Source organism: Salvelinus namaycush, chromosome 7, assembly GCF_016432855.1.
Source record: "Salvelinus namaycush isolate Seneca chromosome 7, SaNama_1.0, whole genome shotgun sequence".
Lineage (NCBI taxonomy): Eukaryota > Metazoa > Chordata > Actinopteri > Salmoniformes > Salmonidae > Salvelinus > Salvelinus namaycush.
In genome coordinates, this window is record NC_052313.1 from 49,026,616 (window position 1) to 49,043,479 (window position 16,864).

Here is a 16,864-nt window from a genome sequence, read left to right on the forward strand (position 1 = left end):
CTTTACGCAGACGACACCATTCTGTATACATCTGGCTCTTCTTTGGACACTGTGTTAACAAACCTCCAAACGAGCTTCAACGCCATGCAACACTCCTTCCGTGGCCTCCAACTGCTCTTAAATGCTAGTAAAACTAAATGCATGCTCTTCAACCGACCGCTGCCCGCACCCGACCGCCCGACTAGCATCACTACTCTGGATGGTTCTGACTTAGAATATGCGGACAACTATAAATACCTAGGTGTCTGCATAGACTGTAAACTCTCCTTCCAGACTCACATTAAGCATCTCCTATCCAAAGTTACATCTAGAATCGGCTTTCTATTTCACAACAAAGCCTACTTCACTCATGCTGCCAAACTAATCCTCGTAAAACTGACTATCCTACCGATCCTTGACTTCGGCGATGTCATTTACAAATTAGCCTCCAATACTCTACTCAGCAAATTGGATGCAGTCTATCACAGTGCCATCCATTTTGTCACCAAAACCCCATATACTACCCACCACTGCGACCTGTATGCTCTCGTTGGCTGGACCTCGCTACATATTCGTTGCCAAACCCACTGGCTCCAGGTCATCTATAAGTCTTTGCTAGGTAAAGCTCCGCCTTATCTCAGCTCACTGGTCACCATAGCAACACCAACTCATAGCACGCGCTCCAGCGGGTATATTTCACTGGAAATCCCCAAAGCCAACACCTCCTTTAGCCGCCTTTCCTTCCAGTTCTCTGCTGCCAATGACTGGAAAGAATTGCAAAAATCACTGAAGTTGGAGACTTATATCTCCCTCACTAACTTTAATGCGTCAGCTGTCCGAGCAGCTTACCGATCGCTGCAGCTGTACACAGCCCATCTGTAAATAGCCCAACCAACCTACTTCCTACCTCAACCCCATATTTGTTTTTTGTTTTTCTGCTCTTTTGCACACCAGTATTTCTACTTGCACATCCTCATCTGCACATATATCACTCCAGTGTAAATTGCTCAAATGTAATTACTTCTCCACTATTGGCCTATGTATTACCTTAAATCCTTACTCAATTTGCACACACTGTATACAGATTTCTATATTGTGTTACTGACTGTACATTTGTTTATTCCATTTGTAACTCTGTGTTGTTGTTTTTGTCGCACTGCTTTGCATCATCTTGGCCAGGTCGCAGTTGTAAATGAGAACTTGTTCTCAACTGGCCTACCTGGTTAAATAAAGGTGAAATAAAATACATGTAAAAAACAGCGTGACAATATCAAATGATTGACCATTCATAATACAGGTGTTTTGCTTAATTCAAAGTCAATATGTTTTAGATATCACAACTAGCATCCAGGTTTACTTAGGTTATTTGTTTGATCTCAGTCTACCACTAACGTATAAAATACATACTGTAGGCTACCTTACTAGAATTAAACAATACTTCCATAGTCTATGCCACCTCAGTAACAAAGTTCCAAAAAAGAAATGAGGATTCAAGAAAACATCTCTCTTCAATGGCCTCAGCTATTAACCATATGATCAACAAGGTCAAATGCAGCCCTAAAGTCAACAAGCAGCTCAGCCACAAGGTTATCTTGGTCAAGTGATCGGAGCCATTGATCGGTTAAATCAGCTGTTGCAGTCGAGGGATCTTCACAGTACGCATGCTGGTAGAGAAATAAGATGTGCTGGATGTGTACTTATCTAGGCCTAAAACATTTGATTGAAGAGTAGATCAAATCAAATGTTATTTGTCACATGCGCCGAATACAAAAGGTGTGTAGACCTTATAGTGAAATGCTTCCTTACAAGCCCTTAACCAACAATGCTTTAAGAAGTTTTCAGAAAAAAAAGTTTTAGGTCAATTAAAAAAAAATAAAAGTAACAAATTATTAAACAGCAGCAGTAAAATAACAATAGCGACGATATATACAGGGGGTACCGGTACAGAGTCAAAGTGCATTGGCACCGGTTAGTCGAGGTAATTGAGGTAATATGTACATGTAGGTAGAGTTAAAATGACTATGCATAGATAATAAACAGAGAATAGCAGCAGAGTAAAAGAGAGGTCTGGGTAGCCCATTGATTAGCTGTTCAGGAGTCTTATGAGTTGGGGTAGAAGCTGTTGGAGGTGTACCTGAATTCTTGCATTGTAGTTCAATAAATTATTAACTAAGGAAATCAATATCAGCTGACTATAGAACCTGCCAACAGTGCCTATTGTTAAAAACATGTTTGAACCTGTCTGTATCCATGTTGATTTAGCCAATTAGCAACCTCTCTTGCTCAAGAGCATCAGATATTCCTCCATTCATTCTCTATCATATTCCCTCTATCATATTCCCATCTATCATATTCCCATCTATCATATTCCTGTCTATCATATTCCTCTCTATCAAATTTCTCTCCATCAAATTCAGCTCTACCCTCCATCCACTCCCCCTCCCTTTCCGTCCTCCTCATCTCAGCACAGCCCCGCTCCATCGGGTCGATTTGAAATTCAACATTTAAACAGTGCAACTCTCCCCAGATTTGTGAAAAGTAAACATTGTGTGTTTATACTGTGTTGTACAGTATGTCTTGACAAAAATCAAACAGAGAGTAAACCTTTGTAATGTAATATTTGTATTCCTTTTTTCATTGCATGCAAAAATACAGTATCCCTCCCTGCTCTCTCTCTATTACCCAGTCTACTCATCCATCTTCAAGCTTTCATCCCTTCCCTGCTCTTCTATCACCCTCTCAGTTCCTTTTTCTTCTTCTCCAGTCTCTTCTTCTCCTCTTTCCTCATCTTTTCTCTCTTCTTCTCCTCCTTTTCTTGAATCTTTCGCTCCATCTCCAGGAACTCAGCTTGAGCTTTCTCTCTCTTTTTCAGCTCCTCAGAACACTTCTTCTCTTTCTTAATCCTGTCTTTCATCATGTCATTATGTATCTTCATCAGCCCCTCTAACCTCTTTTTCTCTGCCTTTTCCTTCTCTTTTCTTTCCTTCTCTCTCTTTTTCTGTTCTAACTTCTCCCTCTTCTTCTCAGCCTTCATGACTTTCTTCTGCTCTTTCTCTCTCTCCTTCATGTCTTTCTTCTCCATCTTTTTTTGCTCCTCCTGCTTGTGTTTCATCTCCTTTCTCTCTTTCTTGTCATCTTTCAACTTCTTATTCAGTTTCTTATTTTTCTCTTTTTCCTCCATCTTCAAACACGGGATTTTCTGCATGTGGTTCATGACCAGAAAGCCCACTCTTCCCAGGATGGTCTCTGCTCTCTCTGATGAAACCTTCCCATTGGAGCACTTGGAATGGGCACAGTCCACCTCACTCTTCAATCCCTCCCTCGGGCTCACATCCTTGACGCTCCTCTCTTCACTCTCAATTTCAAGTCTTATCCAACAATCCTAACAGGAAGACATTGACTCTAGATGTAGTATTGTTTCAGTGTTGCACATTCAATACACATTTGAGTAATCAACATACAATGATGGCCTCATGGGACACCCCATTAGATTTTACAATACCCATAGATGTACTTCCTGAGTCCATACTAAAAGTAATACAAATGTTAACCCTAGTAAGGGGTGATGTTTTATACTATGAGCAAAGAGCAGCAGGGTTGGGGTCAATTCCAGTCAATTCAGGTCAATTCAGGAAGTACTCTAAAATTCAAATTCTCTACAACGCTTTGAATTGAAATGGAACTGACCCCCAACCCTGTAAAGTAGTAGTGTAAAACAGGACACCTACCATTGCCTCTTCCAGGGTCCAGGGCCTGGGTTCATCATCATCCTCTGACCTGCATATGGAGGCTCCCACTCTAACAGGCGTCTTAGTGACCACGCAGATCAGAGGGGTGGGCAGCTCATCATTGCGGGTTGCCAGAGTTAAGTCAGCATCTGAGACCAGCTGGTGAGCGTGAGGGCAGATATCCACCTCCTCAGTAGTGCCCTTCACTTTCTGATCTGGCTGCTTGTGGTCCTTGTCATGGATGCATGCCAGGCTTGGAGGAAGTGCAAGGACAGGGCTTTTATCACCGGTCAGTCCCTCTCTCTTGACAGTGGATGTAACTGCACTTGCCTCTGTGTCAACTGAGCACTCTGTGGTGTTCTCAACGGTCTCCTCTGGCTGTTTGTGGTCAATGTTGTGGGTGCAGGGCAGCCTTAGAAGCAGAGCTGCGGGTGCAGGAGGACTTTTATCAGCCAAAAACTCCTCTTCGAGGACAGTGGACACGGAAGCGGCTGCTTCACTGACAACTGGACACTTGCTGGTACCCTCTACTGCATCCTCTGGCCGTTTGTAGTCATTGTCAAAGACAAGTGGCAGACATGAAGGCAGCACTGAGGGAAGACCTGTAGCTGCTGATGGATCCTCTCTATTAGCAACTGAGCACTCAGTGGCGCCCTCTTTCGTCTCCTCTGGCTGCTTATGGTCATTGTCCAAAATGTGTGACAAGCTTGGAGGCAGCCTTGGATCAGGGCTTTTATCCAGGTCCTCTCCCTGGACAATGGATGTGCCTACAGTCATCTCTGTGGCAACGGAGGACTCGGTGGCGTCCTCTTTTTCCTCCTTGGTCAGTTTGTGTTCAGAGTCACGGATACATGGCGAGCTTGGAGGCAGTGCTGCAGGGTCAGGAGGGCTTTGATCAGCTGCCATGTCCTCTTTGAGTTGAGTGGACACATCATTGGTTGTTTCACTGGCAACTGGACACTTGTTGGTTCCCTCTACTGCCGCCCCTGGCAGTTTGTAGTCAATGTCAAAGACTGGTGGCAGGCATGGAGGCAGCACTGAAGGAAGAATTCTAGCTGCCCACCGGTTCTTGACAGTGGCTGTACCTGCAGTGGCCACTTTGGCAACTCGGCACTCCGTGGCTGAAACAGCAGGCTGGGAGGTTTCCGGGACATTGAATGAATTGCCAATGAACCGCTGAGCCAGTGGTGGGAGAGAGAAAGGATAGAATCTGTCCTCTTCCTTGATATTAGATATTGCCACTGTAGCAACTGAGACCTCAGTGGTTCCCTCTACTGTCTGCTGTGGTGGAATGGAGTCATTGTTAAAGAAGTGTGGCAGGTATCGATGCAGCATTGAGGAAAGATGTGTATCTGTCGATAAGTCCTCTCCTTTACCAGCAGATACATCTGCAGTGGTCTCTGTGGCAACTGGGCACTCAACAGGGACAAAGTATGAAAATACAATGAACCGCTTGTCATCCTGAGCGCGTATGGCCAATGGAGAGGGGGGATGCAACATGGTTGGTATAGGCCTCCGATTGGTGAAAGCCAGTGGTGGGAGGGAGTCAATACAGTGAGCCATGAACTCAGTGAGTGGACGGTTGGTCACATCTCTCACATTCTGCAGGAGAAAAGAAACAGACATGATGAAAGTGATCACATTCAGTACATACATACTTTATGAGTGAACACTATATACTAATACATCACATATACAGTGCCTTCGGAAAGTATTTAGACCCCTTCACTTTTTCCACATTTTGTTACCTCACAGCCTTATTCTAAAATTGATTAAATAATTATTTGCGCTCATCAATCTACACACAATACCCCATATTGACAAAGCAAAATCTGAATCGTTCCACATTCATTACAACAACAAAAAAAATGGCGATTTACTTTCGTATTGAATACTTTGTTGAAGCACCTTTGGCAGCAGTTACACCATAAAATCTTCTTGGGTTTTACTCTACAAGCTTGGCATACTTGTGTTTGGGGACTTTCTTCCATTCTTCTCTGCAGATCCTCTCAAGCTCTGTTAGGTTGGATGGGGAGCGTTGCTGCACAGCTATTTTCAGGTCTCTCCAAGTCCGGGCTCTGGCTGGGCCACTCAAGGACATTCAGAGACGTGTCCCAAAGTCACTCCTGCGTTGTCTTGGCTTTGTTCTTAGGGTCGTTGTTCTGTTGGAAGGTGACCCTTCGCCCCCAGTCTGAGGTCCTGAGCGCTCTGGAGCAGGTTTTGATCAAGGTTCTCTCTGTACTTTGCTCAGTTCATCTTTACCTCGATCTTGACTAGTCTCCTAGTCCATGCCGCTGAAAAACATCCCCACAGCATGATGCTGCCACCACCGTGCTTCACCGTGCCGTAGGTGCCAGATTTCCTCCAGACATGACGCTTGGCAATCAGGCCAAAGATTTCAATCTTGGTTTCATCAGACCAGAGCATCTTGTTTCTCATGGTCTGAGAGTCTTTAGGTGCCTGTTGGCAAACTCCAAGCGGGCTGTCATGTGCCTTTTAACAGCCTGATCGGTGATGTGCTGCAGAGATGGTTGTCCTTCTGGAAGGATCTCCTATCTCCACAGAGGAACTCTTGAGCTCTGTCAGAGTCACCATCGGGTTCTTGGCCACCTCCCTGACCAAGGCCCTTCTCCTCCGAATGCTCAGCTTGGCCGGGCGGCCGGCTCGAGGAAGAGTCTTGGTGGTTCCAAACGTCTTCCATTTTAGAATGATGGAGGCCACTGTGTTCTTGGGGACCTTCAATGCTGCAGAGATTTCTTGATACCCTTCCCTAGATCTCATCCTCGACACAATCCTCTGAACTCTACGGACAATTCCTTCGACCTCATGGTTTAGTGTTTGCTCTGACATGCACTGTCAACTGTGGGACCTTATATAGACAGGTGTGTGCCTTTCCAAATCATGTCCTATCAATTTCATTTACCACATGTCGTAGAAACATCTCAAGGACGATCAATGGAAACAGGATGCACCTGACCTCAATTTCGAGACTCATAGCAAAGGGTCTGAATTCTTATGTTAATAAGGTATTTCTGTTTTTATGTTTAATACATTTGCAAAAAAAATGTAAAACAGTTTTTTCGCTGTGTCATTATGGGGTATTGTGTGTATTATTTAATCCATTTTAGAATGAGGCTGTAACGTAACAAAAGGTGGAAAAAGAAAAGGTGTCTGAATACTTTCCCGAAGACGCTGTATATATCTATTGTCCTCTCAGATGCTCTGCACCAGTCTGTACCAACCCTGGGTCTTCTAGGCAACGAGTCAACTAAGTGTAAAAATACATGCCCCACACCCAGCATAACATTTGACATTTTAGACATTTAGCAGAAGCATTTATCCAGAACGACTTACAGTTAGTGCATTCAATTTAAGGTAGCTAGGTGGGACAACTACATAATCCTGATATGAAGGTCTACGAGAGATCGCTTGGTCTTGTTATTAAATTTTTTTTCAAGACAAGGCAACTATAAGAACTGAGGACTAAGTACATAACAATACTCAGAGACATACACGATACAACACAAGAAAAGTTATCAGACAAAATACTGTTAGCTTACGTTCAATGGCATATGGCACATTTTGCCCGTATATTGACATATATTTGCTTTAATCAATATTGTTCAACAGAACTCTAGTCGACTTTGTCAAAGTTGGTTTTGTTACCTCCTCAATCAGGCTTGGCATTTTCCTCGTCTCAAACCAAATCCTCTTCATCTCCTTCTCCTGCTCCCTCTGGATCTGCCACATCAGAGCCAACCTGGCACCCAGCTCCATCATGTAGTCTGTCTGGATCTCCCTTTCCTTCAACTGACACTCAGCCCTCTTCTGTGTCAGCGTTGAACCCTCCATGTCTTCCTCCTAGCTAACAATAACTCTGGAAATTACATAACGTTGTAGTAAGTGGCGTGTTGCTAACCAAATAGTAATACATCTCTTTACGATGTGCACACGTTTCTTCCCGTTTACTTACAATTAAGCAAGTGACAATCCCAATCCAGAGATGATTACGCAGTAGGCCTATCTGAAATACTAGTAAAAAGTTGGCCGCTGGAAAAGCGACCAAGTTCAAATGAATCGATTTTGGCTGTTCCTATCATTATGTGCACAATATCCTTCATGACATCATCATTGTGATGCAAGGCGTTGCTATTGGAGATGACAAAGTACAAAAGACTTTAAAAATCAAACTTCAGGCTCTCTCTGTACCTTACTATTGAGCCATATTCAACCCCCCATGTAACGCCACTCCATATTGAGCCTTGTTCAACCCCCCATGTAACGCCACTCCATATTGAGCCTTATTCAACCCCCCATGTAACACCACTCCATATTGAGCCTTGTTCAACCCCCCATGTAACACCACTCCATATTGAGCCTTATTCAACCCCCCATGTAACACCACTCCATATTGGGCCTGGTTCTCACAAACCACACTAATCACTTATATAATATCATTCCAAAAAGATTTTGGGGAAGAAAGTGACCCTATATCCATCATGGACCTAACTTGTTGTACAGTTTCACCTATTTTAAACACTCCAGTCTTCTCTTTGAGTGCCTCTGAGTGCAACTCAATTTAAAGACGTACATATTTGGTACATATTTATAGAGATAATTGATTGCAATATATGTTGGGGATTAACACAGAGATGGGGTTTTCTTTCATCAATAGAATGTATTTGCCATTAGGCTGGCTCACTACAACAACTGTAACATGCCATCTCAAGTGTCAGGATGAACCATTTTCTCACAAAAAAATGGATTCAAGCAAACTGTATCTCATCAACAGTTTCTCTTGTCACCATGATTGCATGTTAGGCCTACTTAAAAGGTCATGTTAGCACACAAGTCATTTGAAAAGTAGTTATTCTACAGAAACATAGTTAAACAGTAAGTTATATTAACACCTACCTCTCAAGTAAGCAGCGTGTTCTCTCACTAATGAAATAGGACATGAATAATCTGTCAGTGGTTAGTTGAATCAGTCTCTTTGCACTGTTCTGTTTGTCTGTGCAACAGCTAACCTCCTAGAATCAGAATCTTGTGATGTCACAATGAAGGCCCCATTGCCATGATTACCCACAGAAGCTCTCATGTCTAATCATTTTTTTACCTATTGAGCACAGTCATACCTAATATTTATATTGAATCCATGTAACCACATTTTTTATTAAAATAAAATGCTCTACCTCATATCTGTGTCACTGAATTGGATTCATTACCACCAACCCGGACTGTCTTGTCTCCTTACGCACACCTGGTTCCCATTCACCCTGATTAGTATGTGTATATATGTGCCCTCTGTTCCCCACTGTCCTTGTCGATTATTGTCCCCATGTCCGTTGGTCTTGTGAGTACCTGTGCGCTGTTGTATCGGCTTTGGTGCTACGTGTGCTTGTGCAGTTGTTATTACGGGTCTCGTCTTGTGTATTATTTAGAGGTTTACACCTCGCTCTTCTGTTTGGGTTGCATCCCTGTGTTATATAAATATTTATATATGTGTTTGTTTTGGGCTTCAACGTCGTCATTTACATTTTTTGATTTAATTTTATTTTACCTGTATTTAAGCAGGTAGGCTAGTTGTGAACAAGTTCTCATTTGCAACTGCGACCTGGCCAAGATAAAGCAAATCAGTTCGACACATACAACAGGACAGAGTTACACATGGAATAAACAAACATACAATCAATAATACAGCGGAAAAATCTATATTACAGCATGTGCAAATGAGGTAGGATAAGAGAGGTAAGGTAATAAATGGGCCATGATGGCGATGTAATCACAATATAGCAATTAAACACTGGAATGGTAGAATGTGCAGAAGATGAATGTGCAAGTAGAGATACTGGAGTGCAAAGGAGCAAGATAAATAAATATATACAGTATGGGGATGAGGTAGGTTGGATGGGCTATTTACAGATGAGCTATGTACAGGTGCAGTGATCTTTGGTGACGAGTATGAAGCGAGGGCCAGCCAACGAGAGCGTACAGGTCGCAGTGGTGGATAGTATATAGGGCTTTGGTGACAAAATGGATGGCACTGTGACAGACTGCATCCAATTTGTTGAGTAGAGTGTTGGAGGCTATTTCATAAATGACATCGCCTAAGTCGAGGATCGGTAGGATGGTCAGTTTTACGAGGGTATGTTTGGCAGCATGAGGGAAGGATGCTTTGTTGCGAAATAGGAAGCCAATTCTAGATTTAAATTTGGATTGGAGATGTTAATGTGAGTCTGGAAGGAGAGTTTACAGTCTAACCAGACACCTAGGTATTTGTAGTTGTCCACATATTCTAAATCAGAACCGTCCAGAGTAGTGATGCTGGACGGGCGGGCAGGTACGGGCAGTGATCGATTGAAGAGCATGCATTTAGTTTTACTTGCATTGAAGAGCAGTTGGAGGCCACGGAAGGAGAGTTGTATGGCATTGAAGCTCGTCTGGAGGTTAGTTAACACAGTGTCCAAAGAAGGGCAAGAGATATACAGAATGGTGTCGTCTGCGTAGAGGTGGATCAGAGAATCACCTGCAGCAAGAGCTACATCATTGATGTATACAGAGAAGAGAGTCGGCCCGAGAATTGAACCCTTTGGCACCCCCATAGAGACTGCCAGAGGTCCGGACAACAGGCCCTCCGATTTGACACACTGAACTCCATCAGAGAAGTAGTTGGTGAACCAGGCGAGGCAATCATTTGAGAAACCAAGGCTGTTGAGTCTGCCAATAAGAATGTTGTGATTTTACAGTCGAAAGCCTTAGCCAGGTCGATGAAAACGGCTGCACAGTAATGTCTCTTATCGATGGCGGTCATGATATCGTTTAGGACCTTGAGCGTGGCTGAGGTGCACCCATGACCAGCTCTGAAAACAGATTGCATAGCGGAGAAGGTACGGTGGGATTCGAAATGGTCGGTTATCTGTTTGTTAACTTTGCTTTCGACGACTTTAGAAAGGCAGGGTAGAATAGATACAGGTCTGTATCAGTTTGGGTCTAGAGTGTCTCCCCCTTTGAAGTGGGGGATGACCACGGCAGCTTTCCAATCTATGGGAGTCTCAGACAATACGGAAGAGAGGTTGAACAGGCTAGTAATGGGGGTTGCAACAATTTCGGCAGATAGTTTTAGAAAGAGAGGGTCCAGATTGTCTAGCCCGGCTGATTTGTAGGGGTCCAGATTTTGCAGCTCTTTCAGAATATCACCTATCTGGATTTGGGTGAAGGAGAAGTGGGGGAGGTTTGGGCGAGTTGCTGTGGGGGGTGGAGGGCTGTTGATCGGGGTAGGGGTAGCCAGGTGGAAAGCATGGCCAGCTGTAGAAAAATGCTTATTGAAATTCTCAATTGTAGTGGATTTATCGGTGGTGGCAGTGTTTCCTATTGTCACGCCCTGACCTTAGTTATCTATGTTTTCTTTATTATTTTGGTTAGGTCAGGGTGTGACTAGGGTGTGTATGCTAGTTTTGTCCTGTCTAGGGTTTTTGTATATCTAGGGGTTTTTGTAGGTCTAGGTATATATATGTCAATGGAGGCCTGATATGGTTCCCAATCAGAGGCAGCTGTTTTTCATTGTCTCTGATTGGGGACCATATTTAGGTAGCCATTTTCCCTTGGGTATTTGTGGGTTCTTGTCTATGTCTAGTTGCCTGTCAGCACTCATTTGTATAGCTTCACGGTTCGTTTTGTTCAGTGTTCATTCTTAGATTAAAGAAGAATGTACGCATATCACGCTGCGCCTTGGTCTCTTCCTTTTGATGGCCGTGACACCTATCCTCAGTGCAGTGGGCAGCTGGAAGGAGGTGCTCTTATTCTCCATGGACTTTACAGTGTCCCAGAACTTTTTTTAGTTTGTGCTACAGGATGCAAATTTCTGCTTGAAAAAGCTAGCCTGGAGGCGGAGCTAGCATGTTGGAGTGAACGGCGGTGTGTGAGAGGCTCCTGCAGCTTTTTTGCGAAATAATCTAACTTAACCTACTTTATGATACTTTTTACAGCAAACGTTTCTTTCTAATACAACATTGTAACTTTCTGTGTAAAAATGCCGAGTAATAAGCGACCAAAGGACAATAAATCCACATCGGAGGCCTACTCCACACCAAACAACGAGACAGACATGGCGGAAGGCACAGGCAACAACGTGACACTTAAAGAACTTACCCGGGCTTTGGGAGAACTACGTGTTGCTTTAGCTGAGGATCTTAAGGCTACTATTGCTGAACTGGACACCAAAATCGAGAGCACCATTCGAACGGTCGCTTCGCAGGGCCAGAGTATTGTGGACCTTGAGAAAGCTTCTGAATTCAACGCTGGTAGGATCTACGAGTTAGAGAAGCTATGCTCGTCACTGCAGGATAGTGTGCAGAGGCTTTCTGTGAAAGTGGTCGACCTGGAGGGCCGTTCCAGACGTAATAACCTTTGCGTTGTTGGTCTGGCAGAGGGGGTAGAGGCGGGCTCCCGCCCCACCGACTTCTTCGCCAAGCTATTGAAGGATGCAATGGGATCGGATGTTTTGGCTTCGGACCCCCAGCTGGACCATGCACATCGCGCCCTTGTCCCAGTGCCTGGACGTCCTCGCCCAGTAATCATCTGTTGTCACAGTTTCAAGACCAAGGATCTTATCCTGCGCGAGGCCCGAATGAGGGGCAACCTGTTACATAAAGGGCACCCCTTCCGTGTCTATGATGATTATGCGCCCGATGTGGCAAAGCACCGCGGCGGCTACAGAGATGTCATGACCAAACTCTACAAACTCCATCTTCGCCCAGCCTTGCTCTTCCCTGCAAGACTAAGAATTACCCCGCCTTCCGGTGAGAAGATTTGGCTCTCCTCGGTCTTGGACGCAGAGAAGTTTATCCGGGAACATACGCCAATCCCCCGTACAGGTTAGAGTGCCTTGTCATTGTGTGTTAGGGTCTGCTCATGGAATCGAATCCATACTATACCATAACGGGTGAAACCGTATTGAACGGTCTCAACAAGGGCTACCGAACATGTAAGATGCTGTGGAGGGCGGTCTGAGCTCTCAGTTAAAGTCACTTTCATTCTGACTGTGTTCAGAGCGATGCCTATTTGGGATGCCTTCCAGGTTTGATCATTGACACTTTCGGATGAATATACTTATATTCCCCCATTTTTTGTTTTATTTCGTTATTTATTTTTCAATTCTTACATTTATTGTTATTACAATACCATTTATTTATTGCTTGCAGGGGACTGGGGGTGATGGTTGGGAAGGGGCAGACACAGACACCTGGATAGCAAGTGGATGTTTTGTGCCGTTCTGCCTTTGTTTTAGCCGAGGGCCGCTCTCCCGATTAGATCCCCACCAGCCCTCTGTAGTGTCTGTGTAGGTGTGCGTACATATAATTATTATTTGTACTTTATAATTATTTTCTCTTAGCATTTTACTATTATGTATGTGTATATTTTAAATTAGTGTAGATTATTACACTGGGGCATGAATGTTTGTGTATGTATGTGTATATATGCATATGTATATATGTATGGGTGTGTGTGTGTGTGTGTGTATATGTATATATATTTTTTAAATATATACTTTTATATGTATTTTTTGTGTGTGTGTGTATGTATGTGTGTATGTACGTATGTATGTATGTGTGTGTATGTGTGTATGTATGTGTGTGTGTATGTATTTGTATGTATATATTTATATGTGTATGTGTATGTGTATGTATGTATATATATATATATATATATAACCTTTTTATTTATTTATTTTCTGACTGGGGGGTACGTTTAATTTAGAAAAATTCTTGTTTCCGATCTAACCCACAATATGTAAATGTACTGCTGTCTATGTCGGTTGCTGATGGTTCATGTTTAGACCGGCATTGCTTAGCAATATAATCTTGTGATGCTATATCTTGCTTATCTCAGGGATTGACCCAAGATGACGCTTAAGTGCGCAATATGCTTAAGTTGCAACTTATTCTCTTTAGGTTTATTAGATGCTAATTGAACACTTTATTCGCGGGAGCCTCCTCAGTTCATATGTTAGTAGAAGTTCTAGGATAGTGAGAGGTGAACGTATAGTTGGGATTTTATTTTTGTTTTACCTCTTGTTCGAGGTCGCGCCGTGCTTTTTTGGCATCGGCCAGACAATGTGTTTATTATTTTTATTTTTCTATTTTTTTCTTTCCTATTTGTGTATGCCTGTTAAAGGTGGGTTGATCGGGGGGGTAAATGGTGGGGAAAGTAGGGGAACAGGGTGGGAAGTAAAGGTGCTTGCAGGGGGGGAGGGGCTGGTTGGATACTGCTCGGGTGTAGCTGCTACATATGCTGATCGTGATGGTTTGGTGCGCTTTCTTACCTTTTTATTGAGTTACATGTTATGCAGGCCACCATAGGAACTACAAATGAGAGGGGGGCGGGGCTCACATTCACTTCCTGGAATGTCAAGGGTTTAAACGAACCAATTAAGAGAGGCAAGGTCCTAGCCCACTTGAAAGCACTCTCGTCTGATATTATATTTTTGCAAGAAACCCATCTGAAAAATAATTCTCATAGCAGACTTAAATGTAGGTGGGTGGGGCAAGTGTATCACTCTAACTTCTCTGCCAAAACAAGAGGCACAGCGATTCTGGTACGGAAAGGAATTCCCTTTCTACATAAAACCACTATTGTGGATAAAGAGGGTCGTTATGTGATCGTAATAGGAGAGATCCACTCTACTTCTGTAACTCTACTAAATATCTATGGGCCAAACATTGATAACCCCTCTTTTTTCAAAAGAGTCCTTGCCCTGATTCCAGATATCTCCCATACTAACCTGATCATTGGAGGGGACCTTTACTGTGTGCTAGACCAATATTTGGACGGATCCTCTACCCGGCGAACCCCCACCTCCTATTCAAGTGAATTCTTGAATACCTACATAAAGAATTCTAACTTATTTGATATATGGAGGATCACTAACCCTAAGGGTAGGGAATACTCCTTTTACTCTCATGTTCACAAAGTTTATACTCGAATTGACTACTTTTTGGTTGATGCTAAACTACTCCCCTATACCTGTAATGTGAAGTATCATGATATTATAATCTCGGACCACAGTCCACTCACCTTCTCCCTGAGATTGGGTGACATCGTACCAAACGAGAGGGTCTGGAGGTTAAATCCTCAGCTCCTCACAGAACCAACATTCTGTGAACATCTTAAAGACCAAATTACATTTTTCTTTGATACCAACGACAACACAGAGACTTCCCCAGCATTACTGTGGGAAACACTTAAGGCTTATTTGAGAGGCTGTATCATCTCCTATCAGACTGCCAGGAGTAGGCAAAACAGGGGAAAACTGGTAGAACTGGAGGGACAAATTCACTTACTGGATAGAAAGAATGCTAGACATCCATCTATGGAGAAACATAAAAAAAATTACCTCTTTAAAATTTGAATATAATCAGATTCTCTCAGCTAAAATTGCTAAATCTTTTCTCTACGCCAAGCAAAAATATTTTGAGTTTGGTGACAAACCACACAAATTACTCGCCAGACAACTTTGAAAAAATGTGAGTGACCGAAGGATTCACAAAGTTAAATCTGCATCTGGGGAATTACTCTCTTCCCCCAAAGACATCAATGACAGATTCCGTCAGTTTTATGAGACTCTATATACATCTAAAGCAGATCCTAACCCCTTAATTATGCAAAACTTTTTGGAGGACTGTAATCTTCCTGCCCTGAACCAGGAAGATTCTAACTTCCTGAATAAGGAAATATCTCTTGAAGAAATTCGAGAAACAATTAAAACTCTAAAGTGTGGCAAGACCCCGGGCCCAGATGGATACCCTGGTGAATTCTATAAATCATTCAGCAACATGCTCTCTCCCTACCTGCACAAAATGTTGGTTCAGGCCAAGGAGGATGGAGCTCTCCCATCTACTTTGGATGAAGCATTCATTACAGTTATACATAAGAAGGGTAAAGATCCGGAAGAGGTAGGGTCATACAGACCAATATCCCTCCTTAATACAGACCAAAAGATTTTAGCAAAAACCCTGGCTAACAGGCTTAGCACTTTAATTGGCAAATTGGTCCATTCGGACCAGACCGGCTTTATCCCGAACAGAAACTCATTCTTCAATCTCAGGCGCCTCTTCAACATTATGTATTCTCAGAGGTTACCAAACGTGGACCTTGCCGTTATATCTCTTGACGCCGAGAAGGCTTTTGACCAAGTTGAGTGGTCCTATCTATTCAAAGTCCTACAGAAATGTAATATTGGAGATGGGTTCATAAATTGGATCCAGCTTTTATATAGGAACCCCTGTGCGAGAATACTCACTAACCAATCATTGTCGCCCCGATTTAACCTCTACAGAGGGACAAGGCAGGGTTATGCGCTGTCGCCTATGCTCTTCGCCCTAATCATTGAACCTCTCGCTCAGGCGATTAGATCTGATGCAGCAATACACGGCTATAATACTAAAGATACTCTAAATAAGATTTCCCTATACGCAGATGACATTCTCCTCTATGTAACAGAACCCCAAGCTAGTATTCCAGCTATTCTTGATGTGATTAATTTGTTTGGTACCTTCTCGGGATACAGAATAAACTGGAACAAGAGTGAATTAATGCCCATACGGTTACAAAACACCTCCTGGCTAGAACATCTTCCAGTTAAGTTATCTTCAGAAAAATTTACCTATCTAGGAATTGTAGCTACCAAACAATACTCCTTACTATTTAAAGAGAATTTCCCCTCTCTGATGCAAAAACTCAAGACAAACATACAATTTTGGAGAACTCTCCCAATTTCTCTGCTCGGAAGAATTAATGCCATTAAAATGGTCTTCCTCCCACAACTGCTCTACCTATACCAGAACATCCCAGTATTCATACCTAAATCCTTTCATTAACAACTGGACTCAATTATCAATCCTTTCATCTGGGATTATAAAACACACAGGATAGGTAAAAAACACCTCTGCAAATCCAAAATGGAAGGAGGATTGTCTCTCCCAAATTTTATATTTTATTATTGGGCCGCTAACCTCCGCGCTGTTACGTTTTTGCTGGATGACGCACGTCTGTCACCCAGCTGGCTTAGTATGGAGCGGGAGGAGTGTCACCCCTTCTCTATTGGTGCTATGATTTTGTCGCCTGTCAATCTGGAGAGGTCACTTTATCGTAACAATCCT